The 13,325-nt window shown below is 46.5% G+C and overlaps 1 protein-coding gene across 1 annotated transcript in view; it reads right to left on the reverse strand.

Moving 5' to 3' along the window:
* Positions 1-13,325, reverse strand: part of LOC132694622 (uncharacterized) — a 205,100-nt gene that overhangs the window by 101,653 nt on the left and 90,122 nt on the right. The window lies entirely within an intron of this gene.

Below are 13,325 nucleotides of genomic sequence, written 5' to 3' on the forward strand. Positions count from 1 at the left end.
AACCAAATATTGTCTCTCTAAATAGTAGGGAGTTAATTAGTGTCTAACCCTTAGCTCAAGGAGGGAGATGATTGTTTCCCTCCCTCAGTCATAGCAAATCTTCTGAAGAAGGATTACACAGCCTGTATGTAAAAGCCCACATGCAGAAGCCTAGTTTGCTGTCCTATCCCCTGAGGCCTCCCTCTCCCGTTGGATCTCAACCTCTCAGCCCCTCTCAGTGTCCCTCTTTGGACTCACCCTGTGAGCCCAGCCCAGGTGGAGGGAAAGCAGCCCAAGGGAGGAGAAGACAGGGTCCTGTTCTCTCGGATGTGAGAAGAGAGACATACAAGACAAGAAACCCTGGGGAGAGAAAAGCATATAAGTTAATAGAGTGTAGCCAGATCTGTTGAGGACTGAGGGAACTCTGGAAAGAGGATGGAAACAGAGATGGAGAGTACAAGGCAAGATCAGAGGGAAGGAAATGCCAGATTTAGAGAGTGGGTGTGTGAAGGACTTGGAAGACAGGAGACTGATCTGCTCAGCAGGAATGGAGAGAATCAGCTGAGAAGATATCGAAGATGAGCATGAGGATGGTTTAAAATGCCTAATGCATTTAGATATGTACATCTTTACAACTATACACAGCTCTTTGGCATAAATCTCATGTTACCCTCAATACCAGGCTACAGGAGCAGGTTTTAGTGTGGCTATTTTACACATGACGCAACTAAGGCAGAGAGGTTAAGGACCTTGCCTCAAGTCACAGAGCTGGTAAGGGGCTGAGCAAAGAATCAAATGACTGCACTGTGGTGCCCCCTCCTGCAGGTTCTGCCCTGGGAAGCAGCCAGGCTTGGAACCTGTTGTGTAAGGGAGAAGTGACCCCCAGAGGGCAAAAGACCTGCCTCCTTGGGCCCTTCTCAGCATGTTCTGCCCAGGATAGCTTGGCCAAGTTGAGGCCTCATCTGGGAAGTGGGGAAGTCATACCTTACCCTCTGAATATGAAAGGCTAAACCAGATCATTTACTGAAGTTCCTTTAGCTTTAAAATACAGAATTCAGTCCATGGAAGGGGTGGATGAGGGGATAACCAGGATAAAGGTCTCAAAGCCTCAGTCTTACCATTACCCCTCCACACTCCATTATGTCTCCCTTTCCTTCTTTCTGTCTCCTGACCCCCAGTGGCCTCTTCCCCACCTGTCTAGGCCCTGGCAGTTGTCTCCCCCCAGCCATTGCTCACTAGCCTATACAGTCCAGGCTCAGCCAGCCTCACAGAACATGAGGACACATCAGGGCCAGTGACATCAGCCTAGCTTCTCAGCATCTTGTCCACCCAGCCTGGGGTCACGGTGGAGTTATACCCATGGTATATTTTACATTGCTACCCCACAGAGAGCAGACCCTGTCTCCTCCATCCCTCTACTTCCCTAACACACATTCCCTAACACATGCACCACCACCCCCACACACACATGCACACCTGCATATTTCCTCCTCATCTGTCTCCAAGGTTCACATTCTCTACCAAAAGATCTTGCACTTACTGAGAGCTCTGACTTATCTGATCCTCTCCTCTCCATTTTCCTGCTCCTTGCTAACTAAATGAGTATCATTATTCTTGTCTCCTAGTAAACCTTCTGCAGTTCTGTGCCTTCCTTCATCTTGCCTCTTTTGGTATTGATAGTCATCCATCACCTAAGTCATAGGGCTTTGTTTAGTAGTCCTTGACCACTCAGCTCACAAACATTTGCTGAGGGAGCTCCCAGAGCTGTATGCCTTTCTGTTTGGTTCTCGGCCTCATCTCCACCTGCCAGGAGCTCCCCCAGGGCAGGGCACCTGCTCCTCCCTCTGGGTCTCCCCTCAGTGCCCAGCACACATATAGAGGGTAGAGTGTGTGACTCACTGATTCTGCTCCCTAGGGGAAAGGAGGGAACTGAGTAAGAAACCCAAGCGGGGACATCATCTAAGCCTACACTGCCCTGTGAGGTTTAGTATCAGGGAAGCAGGCAGCTGGAGGGAATCAATCTCTAGTGGGACAGTACTTTCCTTTAGAATTCCCAGGACACCTGTGCATTTGTGTGTGTGCATGTGCGTGTGTGTGTGTGTGTGTGTATGTGTGTGTGTTCGCGTGTGAGCGCACCTGACTTGCAGGGAGGGGAGAGGAATATGTGGATATGAGGCTCCAGGAGTCCAGATCCTGTCCGGAGATGAGAGTACATGGGGAGCTGACTTCCACACCCTCTGTAGCCCCAGCGGACACAGACCCATGACTGCAGGGATAGAGGGCAGCCAGTTCTGCCACCACAGGATGAATGTAGGATGGACTTTGGGCAGCTTCCATCCTCCCTGGGGTCCAGTGCAGAAATCACATGGTTTCCTGTGTTCTGGTTCAGTCCAGTCCCCACCCTCCCTTCTTGTCCACACTCACGGGCGTTTCCTGTGTTCAGAGTTTAGAGCACTTGTTAGGCTGAACCATATGAAATTCCTGATAGTCAGTTTTGGTTTATGCAGTCAATTACTTTGGTTCTTCTCTCTTTTAAAAATCCTTTTTACACCAGGCTAAGGAGACAGGGGAACAGTTTGATGAAGGGCAAAAAATAAGAGCTAATATTTATTGAACACATACTATGTGCTGACTGTGTTGCATCTTTACCACAGCACTAATTCTCACCACAGTCCCATGAATTATTTTTTGCCCCTAGAAATAATTATACCCCTGCAATTATTTCTCACCTTTTACAGGTGAGTGGGTCCAGGTGAAGAGACTACATGGGGAGTAACTGAGATTCCAACTCAGCCCAAGACCTCCTGCTTCACCACTCCCCACCCACACACCCAGGGGAGTCCTGGAAGAGATGAGATCCAGAAGGCAATGCCTGCAGATTCACAACAAGAAGGGAGAGGAGGAAACAACCACACTGGAATTCTGGCTAGGACAGAAGATCCCCCGTGGAAGGGAGCTGGGGCAAAGACCAGTGACCACAGCTGAAAATAGCAGCTTGCTATTTTACTGTTTGCCTCCTTGTCATGACCTTAGTGAAGGACAGATGAAGGAAGAGAAGAGATAATGATACTTGGGCAGCCAGGGCTCCTGCCAGGTGCCACTACTGCAGACAGACAGACAGACACAGAGACACACATACACAACACACACCTTTGCACATATGCTGCCCTCTATTTCATGCATCCACACAGATGGAAAGACAAGAGCCTAGGTCACAAAGCCACTTGGCACAAAACTACCTGCATATACATCTTGCCCTCTAACACACACACACACACACACACACACACACACAGAAGACATGCAAAATACATCTTTGGATACCCTCCAGCGGGCCACAATACCTCTCCTAGAAAATTCAGAACATCCAGCCTGGCTGTCAAAATCTGCCTATCTCCATTCCCCTTCACTCTGGTTCCCCAATCCAACTGTTTATCCAGGCCAGCAAAGCTGTGTCCTGCCTGCCCTATGGTTTGCTCATCCTGTTTCACAAGTAACAGAGAGAGGTTCTCTTCTTCTTTTCCTCCTCTGCCCCATGTCCTGTTGGGTTTCTCCTTCTACACCCACCCATGAGTCCCCTCCTCCAGGCAGCCTTCCCTGATGAACTAACTGACTCTGATTCTGAATGTGCCCTTGTCCTTTGCACTTGTTGGTCTGTACTGGGTGAGTGTCACCACTCAAAGGTAACTTTGCGTATTAGCTGGCCGGGAGGGAAACATAAGCTGCCCAAGGGCAGGACCATTTAAGCAAGTATTTCAGGCAAATGTAGGCCTCACCTTCCAGCACCAGGCTGGGAAGGGAGCCCTACTACCTGATATCACAGACAGGGACATTAATCTGGGCTCCAGCAGCCACCAGAAATGTCTCCCTGTGTCACATGCTGCAAGTATCTCCTTTGAATGACCTTTCAGAGCCATTTTGGAGGAAGGCACATCATCCACTGTGTCTTCCCACATTAACCTGGTTTTTAACTGGAAATACTGCTTCCCAGCGGGGTCCTCACCTTATTCTCCAGCCTCTGAGAAAACTTTGCAATTCTCAAAAATTAGATCCACCCTAAAGGACAAACATGTGTCTCTGGTGAGGATGCTTAGAGCTGTGCTGCAGGCTGTGAAGGCGATCCCCACAGAGGATGCCAGGTGACCAGACACCTGCAGCAGCAGTTGTAAGTGCTCCAGTGAAGAAGATGTTTGTGTGGAATAAGTTCATTGTACCTAAATAAAAGAGAGAGACAAGGAGAGGCTTGAGGTCCGCTGAAAGTGCTTTGCCTGAAGAGTGTGGGGTGTGCAGAACAGTAAGCCTGGGAGCTTTGCCTCTGCATCCCTGACCAGAACTGCCCAGTGGCTCCTTACAAACCTCACACATGCACATGGGGCATCAGGTCCAGGGAGGGTATGCGGCATGTCTTTTACTACAGGAAGGGGAACAGAAAATATGTGTGTCTCTCTTTTATTCCCTCATGACCTGTAACCATTCTTGTACATAGGAAGCTCTCAATAAAGTCATTGGTTCTTATTATCTAGGTCTCCCAAAATAAGCACTCAAACCAGTGAAACTCAGTCCCTTTAAATATTTCTTCTCACAGTCCTCCCAACTATCTCACCCCTTGAACCTCAGTATCTGTCCCCAGGACAGTTTCCCTGTCAAGCCTTCTAAGCACCCCAGTGATCATGGGGCCCCAGCTCAATTCCCAGTCATTCCAGACCCCCTCCTCCATCATTTACTCAGTGTTTCTCCCTCCTCCTCTCTCCCTTTCCAGGGGGCAACTTAGCTCCCTTGGTGTCTCCCCAAAGACAGGCAGTCACTAATGAACACTGAGCACTAGAAGGGGAGGGTCAAGGGCAGACTGGTGGGTGGGAGGGGACTCCAGAACTAGCAGATAAGGAGTCCTGTTAGCATCTGTCAAATATTCCATCTCCCTCCAGCATCCCTGTCTCTCGACTCCTGGCTCCTGCCAATCCATCTCCCTGCTGAGTCTGATGGAGTGAGTTCAGGTGGAAACTCACAGAAGACTGGTCTGCTCCAGACCCATTTTCTCCAGGAAGGTCACTATCCGTGCCATCTTTCTTTGAAAACTCCCAAAGACTCTGGGAAACTGAGGATGTACATTGAACCAAAGAAGAAGAGAAATTGTTCTCTCTGTTTAATATCTTGATTTCAGCCCATGTGTCCACTGCACTTCAACAAAAGCAGAAGCGAATACTTCAGGCAATGGCACAGAGAGTGAAATCTCAGGAAGACTATCCCAGCCTTAAGGAGGTTCTGAGTGCCTCATGAAACCAGCAGAGGTGGGAGGAAAGATGTAGTTGGATGATCAAAGATACCTTTTTGTTATATAAGGAATTTCCACTGGGGGGGGGGGTGGGCAGGGGTGCAGCTCTAGGGACTTGATGGGAACCTTCTCAGCAGTGACCTGCAAGGGCTCATGGGCCACAAGAAGGCAGCAGAGAATAGCTTTCCCTGCAGAGCCAGCCCTGGGCCCTGGGTGCGGAGATAGGCTGGGGGAGTCTTTGGCTCCACCAAGAACCCATGAATTTTCATTTCAGGAAAACCCTCCTGCAGCCCTTTCCACTGGCATCCCTTATTGTCTTTGGGACCTGAAATGCCCACAACACTATGCTGTGCACACCCTCACCCTCAGCACACACACCCCTCTACCCCTGAGTCCCACAGCCCCTGCCCCTCTCTTCCTACTTTGAGCTGCAAGAGGAGCTTTCCTTCATTCATAATTTGCTCTTTTCCTGTGTTTCCAGAGCTCCTCAAAACTGCATACAGGGAAGTATTTCCCCTGTTTGAATCTGGTCCCTCCTACCACAGCCTCTGTTTCCATTTCTCCTGGCATAGTTTGGAGTGACAGGGGAAACAGAGGGAAAACTGGTGGTTTCAGAACTCCCTTCTCTGAATCTACCCTGTTGATCATGGCCCCCCTGCCCAGGAAAGGACTGACCCATCTGTGATCCACCAGCTGTAGCCCCATATCCTTTCAGTGTCCCTATACTCTGGACCCACTTCCCTATCGAGAAGAAACTATTCCCAGGCTTGTGGGTGCAGGTGTCAGAGTTCAATTTCACAAATGTGGCCTGGGCCTATGAGGCACTAATTTCAACAAGAGGATTTGAGTTAAACCCATCAAGAACTTCCCAGCACAAGGGGTCTGAAAGCTCAGCTTGTGTGAAATTCAATAAGACTGCATACATGGGTCTTCCCAGAAGACTCCAAGAGACAAGGACTTGGTTTGGACCTGTCTGGTAGTACTGACTAGAGACAACAGTTTTCTCTGTGACTGTGGTCATCCCAGCCTCAGAAGGTGGTACACAAAGACTTCTGGGGACTCTAAGGCCTCAGGCAGAATGGGTGGAGCCTAGAGGTAGGAATACCACCCTGGTTAGATCTTTCCCTAGAACTGGGGGTAGGGACAGGTAAAGAGAGTAGGCCTGAACTATCCACTGTCTGGCCACCCTCCCACCCTGGCCCAATATCTTCATGGCCCTCCCTGGTCAGAGCAAGACCTCTGAGCTCTTCCAATGCAAGCCCTGAGTGAAGGCCTCAGGACCTAGTCTCCACCCAGCCTCTGATCTGGGACCCTGATGCCATACCCCTGTGCCTGGCAGGGCAGAGACACCCACTGTTTGGGCTACCCAATCTCCACACCCCAAGCACTAAGAGCCTTCCTGTTCTGCCCTCCCACCTCACCCTACCCCATAACACAGCCTGAAACGTGCTGGAAGTTTGCACAAGTCAAAGGTATCTTCACCTCTGAGTTCAGGCTCCCCTGGGACCACACACACACACACACACACACACACACACACACACACACAGATGCACACCTGCACATGCACACACACAGATGCTCATACTCATACATACACACACATAACCTCAACTATACACATACACGCTCTCGTATGTCAGAAACATATTCACATGTATGCAACACAAAGACACTTTTCTCACAAACTCATACATTTATAGACAGGCTTCACACATAAACATATACATACTCGAACACTTAAACAACACACCTGTGCATACATGCCACTGTATTCCTTTTTAGGATCCAAAGACCAGTCCTTTAGATTCCAGTGGCCTAGAATGTTCAGGAAAAGGAGGGAAACCCACAGGAAACCCATTTCCAGTTTCCTGGTCCACACTGGAATTCCTTTGCTCTTCCTGCTGCAGAATCTCTAGGACCTGGGCCCAACCATGGAAGCAGAACCTGTAGAGATAATACATTCGTGCACACAACAAACACTTTTGGGCCTCTATCTTCCATTCCCCACCTCACCTCCTGCCCCCATCCCCAGGCCTGAAGCTGAGGCAGACACATTAAAGACAACTTCTGGCCATGGTAGAGTGGAAACAACAAAAGCTCAGGATTCAAGGACCTGAGTTCACATCCTGCTTTGCCTTTTAATATGCTGTATTACCTTGAGCCCTTGATACAATCTCTCTGAGCCTCAGTTTCATCACAAGTAAGGTGGAATTAATAAAATTTACCTAATAATTCTTTGAATATTAAAAGACAGGTAAAGCTTTCATCAGCAAAGTATCCACCCACAGAAAGTGACCCCATTCCATCCTCTCAAACTCTGTGCTGATCATCTCCCCAACACCCTTCCAGTCCTTCTGGCCCTGAAACAGAAACCCAGTCTCTTTCAGCCTCAGACCCTCAGTGGTGCACACCTCAGGAGGCATGATCTCCAACTTGGCCAGCTCCATTCAACTCACCACCCCAACACTGGCCCCTGCCTCTCCTGGTCTATTTCATCTGGCACCCATTTGCAGGTTGCAGTTTCCTTAATAACCATTAATGGGGCTGACCATGGCCTAAATGTCTGCACTGGGCCTGCACATCACATGGACTGAAGGGTTAATAATCCCCCAGGGAGCCATCCCAAGGAAAGTCATCATTAATTTCTGTGTATTACTCCAATTCCAAGACATTGTTTATGAACAGACAGTGCAGGAGAGTTATAGGACAGCACTTGCTATGCTAAGCAGATGTGGAAGAGAGAGTGTGTCCCCTGGAATATAAACAATTCCTCAGATGAAACCCCATTAGATTCTGCGCTCACAGTTGGGAAGCAGCCCAGCCCGCCCCCACCCAGATGGGCACACCCAGCAGGTGCCTGGGCTAAGGGGAGCAGGAATCACACCCCTTCCTCTGCTGCTCAGGTGGCCTTCTCAGCTCCCTTCCAGAATCAGGATTCAGCTGAGTGGGAAGTGGCTCTGGAGGTCTTACCGTCACCTTCCTGGGGCCCTCCAAGGACCCACAAATACCCACAAACACCCTTGCTATCCCTGCCACAGGCATTATTTCCTATATTCCTCCCAGGCTCTGACTGCTTCTGAAGTGCTGTCTGTCTTCGCCTTCTCCCAGTGGGATCCTCCTCCAGTCCTTGCAGAGTACCCACCACCCTGCTGAAGGTTTATTTGCTTTGGCTTCTTGTTGCAGAGAAACTGAAGACACTTTGGTCTATTGGTGAAGATGTTTTATACTTCATTAAAAGATTGTGCTATAACAGAACATATAGCATAACAATACTCACCTTATACAACTTTTGTATTAAATAGGTGATCACAAAAAGTGTTTGTAAAAAAGTATAGGACATAGTACTCAGCACATGGAGCTATTATCTTCATCATTTTGTGGGCATGGAGATATGAAGAGGTAATACATAAAAGAGTTTTTCTTTTCCCTTAGGGGCTTTTAAATCTCATCAATGAGACAAGATAAACGCATGGAGAGATAAAGGACATGGAAACCTAAAACTCTTATTTGAGCCCTAACATGCAATTTATTTTCCTAAATCCAAGCCCTGTTTTAAAATTTTCAGCAGATTTAAATGCTTTAATAATTTTTCCTTCTGTCATTCATCAACCCCATGCCTCACTGCCTTACATACATCACACATTCACCCCGGCCTTTCATTTCAGGAGTTGACTGGAGAATTCTTTGGATAAAAAAAACATTTTGAAACTTCATTTGGTGCATTTCTCTGTTTCTGGGCAAGAGCCCTTCTGAGGCATTTGAAACCCAAGTGACACAGCCATGCACACGACTAGAGAGCCTGCTCCCTCCCATCTCTCCTGTCACCCTCTAATCTCAGAAAATTCTTCCTTGTGTTCAGTCTCAATCTGTTTTCCTTCTATGTTGGCCTCTTTATCACTCGTTCTGATTGGGAATGAGGTACACAAACCCTGAAAAACTTAAGAAAATTCTGAAATGCCCACCAGGTAACATTGTTCCATTGCTTATTGCTCTGGGTCTCTGTAATTATAGGTCTCATATAGTTTGTTATTAGCCCATTAAAAATCATCAAAAGATCTCTTAAAAAGAATTAGTTTTGTCCCTGCAGGAGTTTAAACCCTTTTTCAGTCATTGGGTTTCTCTTTAAGATTTTGAAAAATTAAATTATCCTAATTTCCAGGACAGATAGTTAAGAACTCCTATTTCAATTCCCCAACCTCCATAGCCTCCTCAGTTAGTGTCATTGCGTTATCATGCTTTTGACTAAGGGACAGTACAACCCTGAGGTGGGGCATGACTGATATGACCTCCCCCATCCCTTTCAGGCCATCATATGAAGTAGGGGAAACAGGATTGACAGCTGTCCTGACCTACCCAACACTTGCCCCAGGGGAGCCCCTGAGGACCAGGAAGACTCCAGCATAAGCATGGCAGGCATTTTCCCAAAGTGGGCAGAGTGCCAAACCTGGCACAGTGACTGGTTTGAGAGACCTGGGGATAGGAGGGCAGCCAGGGCCCACATGTCTCCCTCTTCCCCAAATTCAATTTCCCCAGCCTAGACCCCTCCTCTTGTGTTCCCAATTCCAAAGTTGTCAGAACTTCCAGAGTACTCATCTGAGGTCAGACACCTATCATCCATCATCTAAGGCCAGTACTACTCATCCAAAAGAGCATACAAATCACTTGGGATCTTGTTAAAAATGCAGATTCTGATTCTGTAGATCTGGTTGGGGCCTAAGGTTCTGCATTTCTAACAAGCTCCCAGGTGACACCCACATGGCTGGTCCATTACCATACATTGAAGAGCAAGGATCTAGATGACTGTAGCAGGTGCTATAACTGTCTCCCAGGAGAAGTCCATCTATTCACACCGTTCTGTCTGTCCTCTAGATGGCAAAGACAATCATAACTCATCCCATCCTGATTCGGGAATCTCACTCCATGGCACAAAACAAAATACAAATTGGGCTCATAAATTCCCTCCAAATGTGAATAAATACATCCCTAAAAAGTGTGTCATTCTTTCATGAGTCCTAAAGGTCCATGTACCCTAGAATTATTGTCCCATTTCTTTTCCAACTCACTTATCCATATTTTATTTTCCAAATTGCTCTATAGGCATCCTCCTCCAGATAGTGTCTCTCAACCAATACCTCTTTCTCAGCTTCTACTCATACCTTCCCTTCCAAAGTAATGATGTCTCCATCTCTATCCAGTTACTAATTTAAGTTCATTTTCCACCCCATTTGGGGGTGTCAATTTTCTCTCCCCAAAGAATCTTAGATTCTCTCACAAGGTTTTTGCACAAGTCTCTTAAAAAAGCATCTAAAGAAGTTGGTAAATATATAATAATCCTGCCTCTACAGCCTTCCCTGGAGGCACCTACTCCCTGTGAGAATATGAGAAATTCCACAAGTAAGAAAGTAGCTTCATATCCCTCCCTTCCAGGGCAGGACCCATACACAAATAGAGAAACACTGGCCCTCCTATGCCAACCATAAACCTCTGTCAAGAAAGATGCCTGTTGTGCCCATGTTGAAGTTGGTCTCCTCTTCTGGGAGTCCTTGGAGTCAGGTAAATTTGGTTGGGCCTTCTATGAATTTGCTACTTCTGGACCCTCCCCACATCCCATGGGAATATACAGAGCAGGACCAGGGAAGGCCCAATCAGCCTTTCTCCTGAGATAGCCTTGTATTTTCCATGTTGCTCTTTGAATGAACAACACTGTTCTTACTGTTGGGTCTACAGGAAGGGGAGAAACTACTCCTTGCCCTGAACAAGACTCCACTCTGATGAATCGGACAGGACAGTAACCAGAACTCAGGCTGAGCCACACAAAGCAAAACTAGAAGTGCCTGGGTACAGTTCTAGATGTATCTAGGTACAGACCTAGGTACAGGTCTAGATATATTGTTCTGGATTGAGGGAAAGGCTGTTTGTCAATGAAGTCTCCCAGAAGATTGTTTTAAAGGAGAGGCACAATGCTAGCCTGAAAGGAAGGACAGTATTCTATACCAAAGAAAAATGTGAGAGTTAATTCAATTTAACAATTCATTTCTCATTATGTGCCTGGTCCTGGGTGATGCTTTGGGGAAGTGAACAAGATACACTCCTTACCTATGATCAGGAAAAAAAAAAATAAGGAAAATAAAGACACACAGATAACTGTGGTATTTTCTTTTTTTTTATTTCAACTTTACTGAAGTATAATTGACATATAAAATTATAAGATATTTAAAGGGTACATTGTGGTGATTGGATAAGCATACACATTGTGAAATGGTTCACTATGATTTCCCCACTGTGAAAGCATTAATGATGGTATTTTAATCTATTTTTTTCATGAAATGAAGTAAATGTTCAAAGGGCACCATATTTCAATGGCTTCATCTTTACACATGGACAAGCTGGAGTCTTGGTCTTCAGTGTGAGGTCCCTGGAGAAGACCCCACCCAGGCCTACTGAATTCCAAATGCTAGAGGAGGATCCCAGCAATGTGTGTTTCACAAGCCCTCCAGGTGAGCTGACACCAGTTGAAGTTTGAGCACCATTGTGCAGACTGCTATTCCTGGCTTCTCTCGACCCACCATCTTTCACTGTGACTTTGATTAGTGGGTTGAAGAGACAGCACTGAGCATGCCCAGCTCAGCCCCTTCCCAGTTCTTGGGTTTAATTTTTTCTTTTAATCCAGAACCAATCAGCCCACTGGACACATGTATTCTACATTGCTCACAGAAGAAAAGCAGGTTTTCTCCTATGGTGGGAGGCAGAAGGTACTCAGTGCTGCTTATGATGAGGACTGAGTCTGCCTAATTTAGTGATGCAGGACTAGCAAGCCAATCAGGTTTCATATCTAAAGCTGACATTTTATTCACCTATGTCTTGGGTATCAGTTGGTTCCAGACATAGGAGGGAGAAATGCAGGGTTTTTTGTTTTTTGTTTTTTGTTTTTTTTTTGTTTTTTTGTTTTTTATTGAGCAGAATGCAGGTACTGAGTGGCTTGCTCAAGGTCACATTGCTAGTTAGTGGTAGAATCAAGACCAGAACCCAGGATACTTGGCTCTCAGCTGTGCACTTTCTGAGCAGGTGGACCAAAGCAGACAACTGTAGAGAAACTGCAAAGTTCAAGAATACAGAAATAGCCAAGTAGAGGAACAAACCCCAGGGCTTTACACCATGGGTAGTGGGTTTAAAGCCAAAGTGCTTTGTGCTTAGAGGAAAGCCCTGGCTCCAATCCACCTGTGTGGGTTCTGTTGCATGCCCACTCCCCTCCCGCCCACTGCCAAGGGTCAAGCTACATAGCCTGCTCAGTGGAGTCTGAACAAACATTGCCTCATTCTCCTAGTGTCATTATCTCTGCCTACAATCTCTCCCTAGTACCCATGTGTGGCAAAATCCTATCTATCTTTGGAGAGGGATAACCCAAATATCATTCGTTTACAAAGATGTCTCTGATTTCACCAATCAACTCTCATTACTGTGCCAGCCACAAATGATCACCCTCCACTCTGAATTCCCAAGACACTTTATTTGTGTATTACTTATGATAGCTTTATACTTTGTGTTACAGGTAAACTTTATCCTTTGTATTAGAATATAAGCTCTTGGAGTGGCTGGATGGATTTAGGGTAAGTGTCTGACTTCAGCTCAGGTCATGATCTCACCGCTTATGAGTTTGAGTCCCGTATCAGGCTCTCTGCTGTCAGCATAGACACTGCTTCGGATCCTCTGTCCCCCTGCTTCTTCCCTTCCCTACTTGTTCTCTCTCTCTATCTCAAAATAAATAAATAAACTTAAAAAAAAAGAATATAAACTCCTTAAAGGCAGGGGCCATATTTCATCTTTATTTTTTTTTCTAGTTTCCTTTATGTTATTAATTGAAGTATAATTAACATATAGTGTCATTATATTATTCTCAGGTGTACAATATAAGGATTCAGAAATTCCATAAATTTCTGAGTAATCATAAAGATAAATGTACTCGTTTTTTAAATGTTTATTTAATTTTTGAGAGAGAGAGAGAGGCAGAGCATGAACGGGGGTAGGGGCAAAGACAGAGGGAGACACAGAATCTGAATTAGGCTCCAGGTTC

This window comes from Panthera onca, chromosome B4 (assembly GCF_046562875.1).
Source record: "Panthera onca isolate mPanOnc1 chromosome B4, mPanOnc1 haplotype 2, whole genome shotgun sequence".
Classification (NCBI taxonomy): Eukaryota; Metazoa; Chordata; class Mammalia; order Carnivora; family Felidae; genus Panthera; species Panthera onca.